Below are 14,577 nucleotides of genomic sequence, written 5' to 3'. Positions count from 1 at the left end.
ATGCTTAGTAGCTCTATTGAGTTCAGGTCGGTATTTCTTTCCAAAATGTAAGACTTTAATACTTTCATATCTTAAGGTGCTTCTTAGTGCTGCTTTCACAATGATCCCAGTAATCACATTTTGCTGCAAAATCTTTATTTATCCTGTAATTCTCATGCTTTTTTTTAGGATTTTCTTCTCAGGACTAATTTAGATGTTCCTTAGTGTGATATATATGTGTAATATCAGTAAGGTGCGCTTGGGTTCACCTCTTAGTATAGCCTCTCAGAGTTCCTCATTTGGATATATATTTTTGTAGTCTTAATGCTTCCTTGTTGAGCTGGCTTCTTTCAGAATGGCGGCGCTCTGCTTGTTGCCAGCCTCAACAAGGAAACAATAAGTGTACATCCTTTCTCCCCCTTTTCCCTCTATATCCTCCCCGCTTTCAGCTGTGGACTTATTCCTCCTCAAAAGTCCTTCTCCTTTGCACTTCTATTGCTCCCTCTTCTGTCTCCTCTTGCCCTCATCCTTCCTCTTCCCCTCTCATGTCCTCTTTTCATCCTATCTCCCCCTTAGATATGTCTTCCTTCCTTTCCAAAGATCACCATACTGCTGCCCCTTCTGCTCCTCTTCCCTCTTTTCTGATTCCAAAGGTCTATCTTTTTCTCTTTCTTTGCTTGTCTACTCTCATTCATCATTCTCTTCAATGCTCTACTTTTCCCTCGTTATTTAAACTTGCTCCTATACTCCCTGGATTTAAAAAAAAGTTTTGGGATTCCTCACTCCACTCTAAGTGCGGGCTGGGAGGATAGGTCAGGGGCAATGTGGTTGTCTTGGAAGCAAGACAACTCAGAGCAACAGAGGTCTATGATATTGAGCGTGTTATACATTATCGTCCAATATCACTTTCTTCATTCCTGCCCAAACCTTTGGAACATATTACATATTCTCAAGTTTCTACTGATATCAACGCTGCCACTCTTCTCACCCTACACCAATCCACATTTTTCCACTGTTACTCTATGGAAACTGTCCTTATCTCGGTCTGTGATGCTCTTCTTTCCACTCATTAACTACTCACACGCAATAAATCACTCCCTTCTTCTACACTCACCCTCCTCTCTTGGATCTAGGGATTCTGATCTTGACTGGTTTCTTTCCTACCTCACTAATTAAAATTATAATTGTTCTTTCATAACGCGCATAATCCCAGAGACCAGGTTCCAAGACAGAAACATTGCCCCTGAGCTATTCTCCTGGCCAATCACACATCTTCTGTATCATGGGCCGATCAAACATCTTCTTTCCTTTCTCTTCAATGTGCCGCCACCCAGGGTTCAGTCTTAGGTCTCCTACTATTCTCCCTTTACACAATTCCCCTGGCTTATGTTATCTCTTTCTTAGGTCTCTCTCAGAACTTCTACGCAGACGATACACAGCTATGTCTTACTTTTTATTATTTTTCTTCTTTCATTGAGTCTACTCTCGCTTCCTGTCTTCTTGCTATTCAGTCTTGGATAATGGAACACTATCTCCATCCAAATACCTCCATGACTGAGGTAATTTTCTTCCCTGCCCCTACTATTACTACTACTTTGCCCCCATTAACCTTTTTCCTCCCACTCCTCTCAACATCTCCCTGTTATCCTTGAATCCGCTCTCATATTCTCCTCTCATACCTCAACTACTGCCTGCTCCTGTTGCCACCTGCTTTGTAATGTTCAGAAGAAGATGAGACCATTTCTTTCCATTGACGCCACAAAAATGCTTGTGTCTTCACATATAGTCGACTGTTGTTTTCTTCCTCTTGGACTTCCTGCTACTCACTTGGCTCCTTTCCACTTTGTATGCAATTCCTCTATCCATCTTCCCTTCTCTGTATCCTCCCGTGAGTCTATGGGCCTCATTACAACCTTGGCAGAGGACCATGGTGCTACTAGCACCATGGTCCATGCCGCTAAGGTTGCAATTCCGCCATGGTGGATGGCGGAATTACCGCCCCATTCCAAGGTGAGTGGGGCGGTAATTCCCCATTCACCAATGGCCCCATTCCCATTTTTGCCCAATAGGGCATAATGGGAATGGGGAAAGGCGATAATTACGGCACCGTAAATTACGGTGCCGTAATTATCGCCAAGGTCCCTTTGCGGCATGGCTTTTAACGCCTGCAAAAAGCAGCCGTTAAACAGCCATCCCGCAAAGGGAACCTTGTAATCAGGCGTTAAGGGTCGGCGCCGTTTATGGCGCCGTAAACCCCTTAACGCCTGAGTCGGAATGAGGCCCTATTTCCCCTGCACTTGCATCACTTCAGTAGCTTTCCTTCAAATTGCGCCTCCTCTTCAATTTTTTTTGCCTCGTTTAAAAAGTGGCTCCATGGCCTGGTACAGTATATAAATTTAATTAAATACAAATAAAATGTTGGACTTTACAAATATGTTACACTTTGGTCTTTGATTTACAGCTAATACTTGAAGGCGTCACTTCACCAACACGCACGTTTCCCTCTACTGTATACCACGGATCTATTTGTCTATGGTCCACTTATGGTAACAACTTTTAACATTTACAATAGAATCTTCTGACTGAAAACTGGCATTAATTATATGTTAGTCGGCTTAATGACACATTTCTTTTCGATGGATACATTCTAATGAATAAACACATATTCACTATTCTTCAGCCTCGTTGTTTTGTTCTTTCTGTGCCCCCTAACCCCCCCAAAAAGGATTGTGCATAGATGGAATGCAGGATACGTGCTAGGCTCAGATGAAAGCCCTGGAGCCTGCTAGCAATGTTGGTGGACAGGTGGCCCAAGGGCATGAATGACCATAGCCCAGTCACTATAGGGTATGCACGAGGATCTCATATAGCATGTACATTATGCATTTCAGTGTGAGAGCAATCACACAAAGAATATGCAACGCGCATGTGCGTGCGTGGTAGCAAACAGACTGGTCGATAATTGTTAGTTTGTGTATTCCTTTACTAAAGAGACATGTTTATGCAAAATAATGCATGCAGACCCTTCAGTTATATTGTTGCTGCATTCTGCAAAATGTTTATGTTCTGTTTGGACGGTGGGTGATTTTAGAAATGCAAAATTAGAGTTCGGATAAATCTGCTCGTTCATAGTGAATATTTTTAGAAACAATGGATGTGTGGATAAGCGATGTCAATGTAACCTGAACCTGGCGCCCTTGAATCTCTTTTATTTGTCATTGGCAGGAAAAAGACTATCTCTTCTCTTCTTCTCAGCCACCTTGCTCTGTCCGATCGCAGTATATGATTTAGCAATGCATGCTTCTGTAACAGTGCATAAATCTTGCTTTTCCGTCTAGTAATGTACCATTTTGTTAACATGATCGCCTTAAATGAGCTTGAAGGAAGAAATTTCAATATATCTTCAAGCAGTTTCATCTTAATAAAAAGATGCATCATAGCTCAACTGAGTGCGTCCTGCATCGAGCAGCCATTAGTTATGTAGACACTGTTCACGCTGCTGTGCATAGTAAGCGGCCTGGCTGTCCACAGCATAAAGCATTGACCGTCATCTTTCAGTCATGAAAAATGATTGCTCTTGTTGCATAATGTCAATGGTGTCCGATCCGAAAAGAGTCTTCATGATGATTTAAGCTAGATTTAAAAAGTAATGTCCCAAAGTAGGCACCTGACGCTGTACTTTATCAACACTCTAGGACTCTTAGTGACGTAACCACGCAGGGATGATGTTTCCGGGTAGCAGAGGTTCACTTAGGCTTTCATCCCAACTGTGTCCGCTGGGTTTCGAGTTGTGTGAAGGGAGCACCACGTTGTCCTCTCCCTATGGTATCTTTGAGAAGACATACCAGAAGGAGAGGTATTGGAGTTGCCACAGAAACGAGTTCTCACAATCTTTTTCATTTAGTTATTCTTCTTGTATTTCAGATTCATACCCAAGGTTTGACAAATGAATGGAGTGAACTCAGGTAAGTAGAAATAGTGGAAGCTCAGTGGGGGCTCTGCTTTCAATAGCTTGAGCATGTCCATTCAGGTTTCGGTGGCAACCTTTTCGCTGATGATAGTCACATTTAAACTTTCCAGTACTGCTGCCTCGGCAAAAACAGAGAAACCCATGGCTATGTACAAATTTGGCTTGAAAGTCAAACGAGGTTTTGTGCAATTCACAGGATAGGTTTAATATTGGAGTAGCAGCGTAGGGACTCATGTTGATTCTCGCTGCTGAATCCAACCATTCGCAAATTGAGATGAACAGCCACCAGGCCTGCAAGCCCACAGTCACCTGTGGAAAGTGACCAACACAGCTGATAAAGTATCATTGTGATATTGCAATTCTTGGAGAGCAGGGGACTCTCAGGGGCACGTCACAGTGCTGCTCCCCTTGTGAGGTTACAGATTAGTATTCATTATATTGCAAGGGTCAATCAATTAGGAAAACAGTAAAGTACAGGGCATCTCTTCAGGGCATCTCTTCAGAGAGGCATCTTGGGAGTTTCTGCCTCACAATCACTTATTCAAAACCACATGTCTCAGTTGCTGAGAAATCACATTTGCTAATTAGCATTACTGCATGAAATCCTCAGATGTATATGTGGATTATAACATCCTATTCAGTAGTTCTGAAATCCTCCAAATCCGTTTTTTTAATATTTAAAAACAATACATTTCATTCACTTTTAGGAGGGATGGACATGCATGTGGATAACACATGCCCTCACTCAGGGGAAAACATTGTTTGTAATATAGGGGGCAGCATATATTGACCTCCACCTCATGGGTGGAGGAACATTCATGAGGAAATATTTCTGATGTGTAGGATGTATTCCACCCCATAACTGCACAGTATGTACAGCATGGCAGGATTTACCAAACTTTTTTGGGGGTAGCTGCCTCACTAGTCAAAACCACCATGTTCACTAACGAGCCCCTGTGTTACTCCATTTGACATGGAATTGTTGGGGTTCCACGTTTTCCAAATTAGTGGGAAATGAATTTAACTATTTTTGTTGTTTATGAAAAAGTAATATTTCATTTTCAAACGAGCCATTCAAGTATTGTATTGGAAAAAATAATTAAAAGGCAAATTGAACTACCTTCAGAACATATCTTCAAACAAGCTTACACGTTATTGCGGCGTTCTAGTAAAATCATAAGACCAAGTACAGAACTATGGGCAGCAGCTTATTATATATAATGTGCAAATAGAAAGTGCCGATTTTGAGACAATGAATTTACTGATGATGTGCATGTAGCCTTTAGAGATATGACAAGAGAAATAACTGCAGAGCTATTTGTGTTTGCGCCAAGTCAGCGCGCACTAAGACAGTATTTTTCCAAGTAAATGGGAAACATGCAAAACAAAAGCAGTAATCTCCAAAATGTGGCATCACAAAACACTGAGTAGAAATCAACTGGAGACCAACTTACAATGACCATACACCACATGTGAGGTACATACAGCAAAATGGGAGCGGCGGAAGCAAACTTTTAATGCTTACGGGATGTACTTGCTAGTTTGCAGCTCCAATTTAGGAGGAGGAAGTGCAAGATGAAAATAGGATGTGTAAGCGAACATGACCTCTTGACAGGAAGCAATGGGACTGCAACAGTATCCCATACATGTGTTGACCCCTTGTAGAGTCATTTTGAGCACAAAACGTTTCATTTTATGTAAATAAATATGCATACAAATACAAGAAACACAAGTACCCAGGCTATTGTTTTTTGAGCCAGGGAGACACCCACTAGAGTTTTGCTCCCTGGTGACAACCAGTTACTAGGAAGTCCTCAGACCTGAAGTTCATCAAGAGAATCGATACCTCAAGGAACAGATCAAGACACAAGTTATGATTTTTGGCAAAATATAACTGTTGGGAAACAGGCCCAGACGTTCCTCCAATATGGGGCCATTTCAGAGCAATAAACAATATTTTTGAATTAATAGGCTCATGGGCGTAATGGTGCAGAATGTTCGATGGCACTTGAGACCTCAAGAGGGCTGGGGTAGTGTCAGGGATTATAAGAATTAGGCTGCTTCAACTCATGGAGAACAAAATCATCAGAAAAAGATGGAGATTAGGAACAATATAGTAATATCAGATTTTTACTTAACATTGACAGATATAAACACAAGCCCACCTTGCTTCCTTTCTATCCCCAACTGAGTTCCACTGGCCATGAAAGTTGAATACCTCTCCCTACATGCCCTAAGATATGCTAAAGTAAAAAAAGAAAGTCCAATTGCTCTGTAGCCATACTTTAACCCCTATCTTTATCATCAAGATGTTAGTTACTTTGGGCCTCATTAGGACCCTGGCGGTGACGCTATGAACAGTGCCGGGAAGGCACCGGCACCGTTCATACCGTCCAGCCGCATTACGAGTTTTGCTTGCGGGTTCCTGACAGCCCAACGGTGCCAGCGCAACCATGCTCCCCACCACCATTCTGCCCTATGGGGCAGAATGGGGATCGGGAGGCCGGCAATACCGCCACCCGCGAATGGGCAATTACCGACCCATTCATCTCATAATGGGCCGGTTATTGCCCAATCGCAGGAGGCGGTGCCGGTAGCTAGCATGTGGTAGCCGTGCCTGCAATACAGGCACGGCTACCACCATGCTCGTAATGAGGCCCTATTGTTGTGAAGCCTTTCACTAGACATCAGGATGCATCACTGAAGCACAGGACTGCTGTGAAGTCTAGATTTGGTTCCAGGCAAGGCTTTATTTTACATATGTACATTATGTACATTACTCCAGTTACTCTTGTATATATGTACAGTCATGTATAGACACTGACAGGAACATGGATGGGTATACACATAACTAACAAAGGAGTGGACCCACCGGCCACCCAGCCATCCCCAGCTCAGGCTCCCAACTGACACTCTCAGAACATTCACACACAGATCCACGCAACATTCTCCTGAGCTGCATTCATGCACCAACATTCTTACAACAAGCACCCAGGCCAGTGGCAAGGCAAGTATACACTACAACATCTCCCTTTCATAGACTCAACCACACACAACATCTCCCTTTCATACCAGACTCACCACAGACTTACCACAACATTTCCCTTTCACCAAAACCCTCTGACCACAACAAATACCTTCCATCTGGACCAGCCACATCCTGACATAGAGCCTGCCACACTCTGGCACACAATCATACACAACCAAGGGAAATCAATCATACATCCAGGTGGGGAACAAAAGGGGGGGACTACGGATTTGCCTCGCCACGGACCCAGTATCACCACAACCGTGACACCCAATGGAACTATAGTCCATGCAAGTCCAACCATCTCAAAAACAAAAAGAGGTGTTGCCTACCAAAAACAACATTTCCAGAAGGGATAACTTTGACCACACTTCTTCCTCTTTACACCAACGCCTCTCATTCAAACACAAACCACTCCCACTTAACTCCCTACAGACATCCCACAGATTCAAAGCCACACATATATAAAGCTACCACCAACTTCAAGCAAACTCCAACCAACCTGCAGTGAACACACACACATCACTACCACAAGCATCAACCAATCCAAACACTACCAGACCCATGCCAAAACACCATATAACAAATGAAATGCTCCTGGTAGCATCAAACAATTTCCTTTTTAAAAGGATAACTATCATAACTAATAACTCTAACAAACTTAAAACAATTGGGTAACCTATCAACCTATACAATATATATATATATATGATAATGTAAAGACTTTCAACATTCTTTAATTTTAGCATTTTCCAAAACATGTTAAATGGCATTAAATACTCACACCAATTAATTTTCACTATATAAGTGTGCAACTCGTAAAGATTGCTGCACCATCCAACCTAAAAATGGTGGATGTCCTTAATTAACTTAAAATGTGCGCAACTCTTAACAATTGCAGCACCATCTAACCTTAAGAACTTGGTGGATGTCCCCATTTAACTTAATATGTGCATAACTCGTAATGATTGCTGCACCATCCAACCTAAAAAATCTTTGGTGGATGTCCCCTCACAACATGACACCAACCACACTCGCACAAAATGCGGTGTGGCTCCCCAAAATAAACTGCCATGTTTTTTAAAAGAAGAAACACTTAAATCAACCATTTCCTGTAAACAACATATATGAATTCCACTTCACCTTTAGAGTATTTGTCATTTTCATCTATAAAGTTCACTGTTACCTTTCCAGTATTTACCTTTCCCAGTATTCACCATTTTGACAAAAAAATCATTTTCACTATGAACCATTCAAAGACTGCACTACTATAAACTATGTTTGTTTGTTTTTATTACTTGTAATGCGCACCAGACCCAGGGGTAACCGGGCACATTTTATAAGACAACTTAGAGCTTAGCTACAGGAAAAACACATGGCAGAAAGAAACAAGAAATATACAAAGAATATAAATACACAATATACACAATATACACACCAGGCAGGAGTGCTGGTGCACGTATTTACAGTTCTAGTTAAGCAGACAGTAACTGCTAGGCAGTAGGTGTGTGCAAAATGCAGAAGTGGAGAGAGGCGCAGGATAAGTCCAGGCAAGATGGTAGTCTGTTATTTACCTGCGTCTTTAATCCACCTTGTAAGGTTGTGTAGGAAGGTGAAGTATTGGGCCACAACATATAAACAACCACAAGACAACGGCCCTTGCAAAGCCATAAGTAATTACTACATTATTTGATGCACATACATTAACACAGAATGTGCCTATTACCCACATTAGAGTCCTATTTTAAATTTTCACATATCACATAAAACACAATAAATACCACAATAAAATTGCACATGCAAATTGAAATATCTGGCATAACTTACATCAATCCGTATAACTCTCACTTGAACCATTAGTTCACATCAAATATGTTTGTATATCACATCATAACATGTGAAAAGAACTATTCTATTAACCAAATAGATGCTGTGCGTGATTAATATTTCACTAAATCCCCAAAACATCTGTCACATTATCTAATATATAATTTTCTTGCACAAACGTTATTAAAATAAATGTCGACCTACAAAAAAAATGTTAGCAGTGCATATTCTCACCATTTACCTTACACAGCGTATAGATCTTGTTGCCACCATAGTTCCCCTTCAAAATGTCACATCCGAAATGCTTTATAAATAAGCACCTTTACCTGTGCACACAACCATATATTGCAGAAATTAACAATGTCAATCCATAGTAAAAGAATAAAAAAAAAAGTCTCCAAACATTTCTAATTGTGCACAGGGTTTCACTTGCCACAGTCCCACATGAGAGCTCCCATTCCTCCACGGAAAGCACTTGACAGTATGGAAATATAACTTCCCTTTTCCACATGCAGACACTTCCTCATCACGTTGCACATTGCCGAAGGTCCTTTACTCGGATAGTTTTGTATAACAAAGCCGCGGAGCTCCGGAGACTCACGCTGGCTGCATGCTAAGCTTCACCAACTCCTTGAGCGTTCTAGACAACGTCATCATACTCTCAATGGCAGCGAGAGGATCGGATCTCACAGGACATCTGATGTCAACTGCCATTCCAGTGGCGTCGTGCCAGTAAAACTGGAAGCCTACTTATGTTGCCTCCAGCCCAGATCCCTGCACACTGGCATGACTCTGATCATTAGCGGCAGTCCCAAACATCACGTCGCTTGTGCAGGCACTCACTGCATTATTACATAACTGGCAGCATACCATAAGAAAACTCAACTGGGGAACAGTCATAAGTGCATTCAGCAGGATTTACCCGGCACTGCATGGTGGTATCTCCAGACAAACCACTAGTAAGTCCTCAGTGCTCATAACGCATGTTTTTTTCTCCTTACAGTCATAACGTTATGATCTCTACACACGTGCACCATTCTATTGAGCTGGTTTATACCAATTACTTCTTGGCAAATGAACTGAACTCAGAGTCTCACTATATTTATAAGAATGTCTCTGTGGGACTCATATTATAGAGGACCTCCCTCCCAGAGTATGATAGCACCTCTTCATTATTTACTCCCTTCAGCTAGGCTGAATGGTTATATTCAAGGCTTTGGGGGAACGGTGGGTCACTCAAATGCTGCTCCCCCCCCACAGCACTCCTTACTGTACTTTTTGTTGATGTCTCTCCTTTATATGCATGCTGTACAGTCCTTTTCTCCATGTCCTTTATTATTTCCAGTTAATCTCATCGCCGATGTTGTTTAGACTTTTACTAGACATCAGGATGCATCACTGAAGCACAGACCTGCTGTGGAGTCCAGATTTGGTTCTAGGCAAGGCTTTATTTTACATATGTACATTATGTACATTACTCCAGTTTCTCTTGTATATATGTAGAGTCACGTATAGACACTGACAGGAACATGGATGTGTAGAAACATAACTAACAAAGGAGTGGAACCACCAGTCATCCAGACATCCCCAGCTCAGGCTCCCAACTGACACTCACAGAACATTCACACACAGATCCAACCAACATTCTCCTGAGCTGCATTCATGCACCAACATTCTTACAGCAAGCACCCAGGCCAGTGGCAAGACAACACTACAACAACACCTATGTGTTTTAACTTCTCTAGTTATTGATACATTTTAAAAATGTATTTAGTACTTATAGCAAATTACATGCCTTATGCACATAAACAGTGACTACACATTTAACAAACATAATACATTCCTTTAAATTTCGGATATAAATATAAATACAACACCCAGTAAAATTCATCATAGATCAATAAAATCTTCCCATGCCCTTGCTCAACAATTAATTTCTAAACCATTTGTCATTACCTCTTCTCATCATACTAGTATTAGCGTTAAAAAACAGCACCTACAGAATCATTTCATCATGATACTTCAATTCATCCAAGAAGTGATTCCATATGTGTGGAATGAAGCACCAGTAATGACCAGCAAATTCCCTATATAGATAGCTGACCAAAATCAGTTTGTGGCAGAAACATTTTCAGTGCTATGGAATCTGCTCTAACCCTTCTTATACTGGAGAAGAAAGACTTTGCAACCAGTAAGGATGTGGCAAGCTTTTTCTATATGAGCGGTACATAGACTACATTTATGTTTCTCTCTTTGTATCCCTTCCATGTGCCAATATATTAATGTACTGGAAGTATATTCATATGCAGATATAATGTAAATCTGTGCAGATTTATACTACTCCACTTAGTGAGGACGCTCAACAGGAAATTCAATGGAAAGATCTGTTTTACATATTCAACATACCTCTTTTTCACATTGAAAATGTTTTCCCTTGCCATTGTATGCTTACTTCAGTTTGAACTTTACCTTAAAATGCTATGTGTCCTCCACTTCAGTCAGATCAATTCCCAAATTGAAGTGCTGTTGTGCTAAGTTAACACCAGCTTAGAACGAGATCTGGCAGCTATCTGTTTCACATGTTCTGTTAAAATATTCCTCATTAGGTGAGGTTCATCCGATTTCTGCATAGTTCTTATGTTTAACAAACATCTGCCGATCTTCCAGCAGGTTCTCAGTGATGTCAGGCCCAACTCGACAGGCACTATCTGAGGTACTCCAAAAATAGAGCATATTAATTGGCCTTCTAATTGACCCAACCAAAATACATGTCTCTCTGCATGGGTTTCCAGGGCGTACATTATCGCTGGCACCATGCTTTTCACATAGGCCTCACGCAGAGCCTCAATGCTGGCCCCACATCTTATATTCATTAAGTTCCTAATGACCTGCCACCTGCCCAGTATCTTTGTCAGTGTTAACCCCTTGTATAGGTGTTTACTAGGTTGTGAAAAAATGGGACTTCCCAGGTAAACATAGGAGTTCACTACATCGAGTTTGACCCCTCCAAGATACCAACTGAATTTGAGATTATGTTGTTTCCCTCCCAAGATCATAACATTTGTCTTGTTTTGGTGTATCTTTAGTCTGTTTTATTTTGCATAGCTTTGCGAACAGATGATAGATCTCTGAAGTTCAAGTGGGGTCTGGTCCATAAGGACCATATAATCAGCATAGCACAGTTAAGACACGGATAAACCAACTAATTTTGGGGGGAAATTACCTCAAATTCTGAATGTGTTACATAGGTCACTCACGTATAGAATGTATAACGTGGGAGTGAGTACCCAACTTAGTTTCAGGCCCATATGTGTGTCTATAGATTGGGTTAGTGTACATACTTGAGTTGTTCTTACTGTGACCTTAGTATCTGTATACAATTCTTTGATGAAATATAGGAGTGCCTGATTGATACCCCAGGTGACTAGCTTCTCCCATACACGTGCTCTCTTTACCCAGTCAAACTCACTTCTATAGTCCACATAGCAGCCATGTAAGCTAGTGCCGGGCATTTTTCGTATATCCACCAGCATTAACTGCATGGCCCATATGCTATGAGTGGTACTGCAGCCACTGCAAAAACCCTTTTGAGTCATGCACTTGTGTACAGGCGTATTATAAAAGCCATATAATCCCATATCATGTCAAGCTGTCTTATTCTCTCACACAATGTGTTGAGTTGTTTTAGAATAATTTTCACCAAGATTTTGCTGCTGTTATACAACATTGCCAGCAGTCTAAAATCCTTTGGATCTTCTCTTGAGCCTTTCTTATGTATTTGTATGAGAATAGAGAATCACCAACTTTAGCATTAAAGCCCTAACAGAATAATGTTTCCCACAACAAGGGCTCCTTTTTGATTACAATATTTGGGAAGTTATTTGGAAGGTTATCTGGCCTTGGTGCTCTAGAGGTCTTGGATTTTGTAATTATTTGATAATATATATCATCCTCATTAAAGTCCATTTGACCTGGTCCTCTCTCTCTTTTAACAGTTTGTGTTTTTTCTATTTTTTCTAGGTCTTCCCAATAAGTTTCTTTAATTTGTTTGTACCCAAGAGGATTCCATTATGTTGGTTATTTCTTGGGGTACACCTTGCGCTATATATGAGTGATGTAATTGGCAAAGAACTTTGGCATCTTTGATTAACCTGTAGGCCAACTTCCAGTTTTTTTTTTTTTAATTCACTTGTGTTTTCTCAATTGCATTTTAAACTTGGACTTCAGTATTTTCAGGGCTATTACTCTTTCCTCATATTTTAGCGGTGTCGTTTTTGTAAACAATCAGGCAGATTTGCTGTACTGCTTTTTGATTTTCTGTTTCTCTAGATCATAGAATTTATCCTTGTGTTCTATCATATAATGTATTTTCCTGTCATGTTTTACAGCTTCCACAATCTTTTGTGCCATGTCAGCCATAGATTAGGGCCTCTGAAACCATAGAAATCACCTTGGGATGCCAATTCAGACAGAATTTCACTGTCTAGTAGGTGGATTAACTTTTTCAAATACTGTCAAATCATTAGTAGAATTGCCATCTGATGGATCATATAGGGTCATAACCAACCTCTTACACTTAGACGTAGGATAATTACTGATAATAACTTCCATTAAAGTATTCCAATTATTCATATTGATGTCACACTTGTGTAAGACTGCTTCATATTTAGTTCTTGTTCCTATGCATGGTCCTCCAAACAGGCGACCTTCTTTCCCTTACATGCTGGTAGTGTTATCAACTTGTAGTCATCTATCAAAAGATTCCCTACAGATCTGCGTGATTTTTCTGTTGCGGAAAAGTCAGCGACGGAAAAGTTTGCATGAGAAATGTACGAACCACAAAAGGTTTGTACATTTCCCATGCAAACATACATTAAAAAACCCTTCAACTCCACACCCCCACCCACACCCACAACACACCCCCATCCCCACTCACACCCCCAGCATATCCCACTCTACCTACCTTTGAAGATGCGCTGTGTCTCTGCGGTGCCAGTTCCCTTTCACTTCTGTGATCGGGAACCGGCGCCTCAGGGTCCTTTTCTTTTTCTTTTTTTCCGGGCAGCTGCAGGGGTTTCCCCCAGTGAGTAGGAGTTGCGGGGCACACTACCGCAGCCCCTGTTTTTTATTCCTTTGTCGGGTGTGCAGCGGGGGTGTCCCCCCAATCTCTGGTCACTATATTGTATGGTATGGTGAGCGGGTGTGTTTTCTTTTTACTAACCTAAAATGCATGCCACCAAAGGTTCAAAAGTTTCGTCTTCAAACCTTTGGTGGTATGCATTTTTCAGACTTGTTGTAAAGTCTGACCTTTTTTACGGTCATTTCGTACAGTTCCTTCCCTACAGCCCAAGTTTCCTGTAGTGTGAATACATCCACGAGGTTTAACAGACTCATGCCGTCTGAATTTGACATGAACGAAAGGAAGCCCCTTGTATTCCATGTCATTAGCGTGATTTCCCTACTTGAGATGCCGGGTCAATGATTACCATCCTGCATGTATCTCATTTGCGTGCTGTGGGCATAGTCTGCACAGTTCTCTTGCGTGCCCTAGTCGGTATGGCTTTTCCATGGAGTTGGTAAAGGCGTGCTATATGCTTGTAAGTCAACATGCAGCTTAAAGCCCAACTGCAGGAAATGTTCAAAGTATGCGATCACATATTGAACAATAATCGGTGAGACAAACATTGCAATGACCCAGTTACTACTACTTCCCAACTGGCGTAAGTCCACCTTCTGTTTATCATCCAAGGTTATGATTTCCATGTCTGGTATT

The sequence above is a fragment of the Ambystoma mexicanum genome, chromosome 4q (genome assembly GCF_040938575.1).
Source record: "Ambystoma mexicanum isolate Mex_15411 chromosome 4q, UKY_AmexF1_1, whole genome shotgun sequence".
Lineage (NCBI taxonomy): Eukaryota > Metazoa > Chordata > Amphibia > Caudata > Ambystomatidae > Ambystoma > Ambystoma mexicanum.
Note: the sequence above shows the minus strand (reverse complement) of the source record.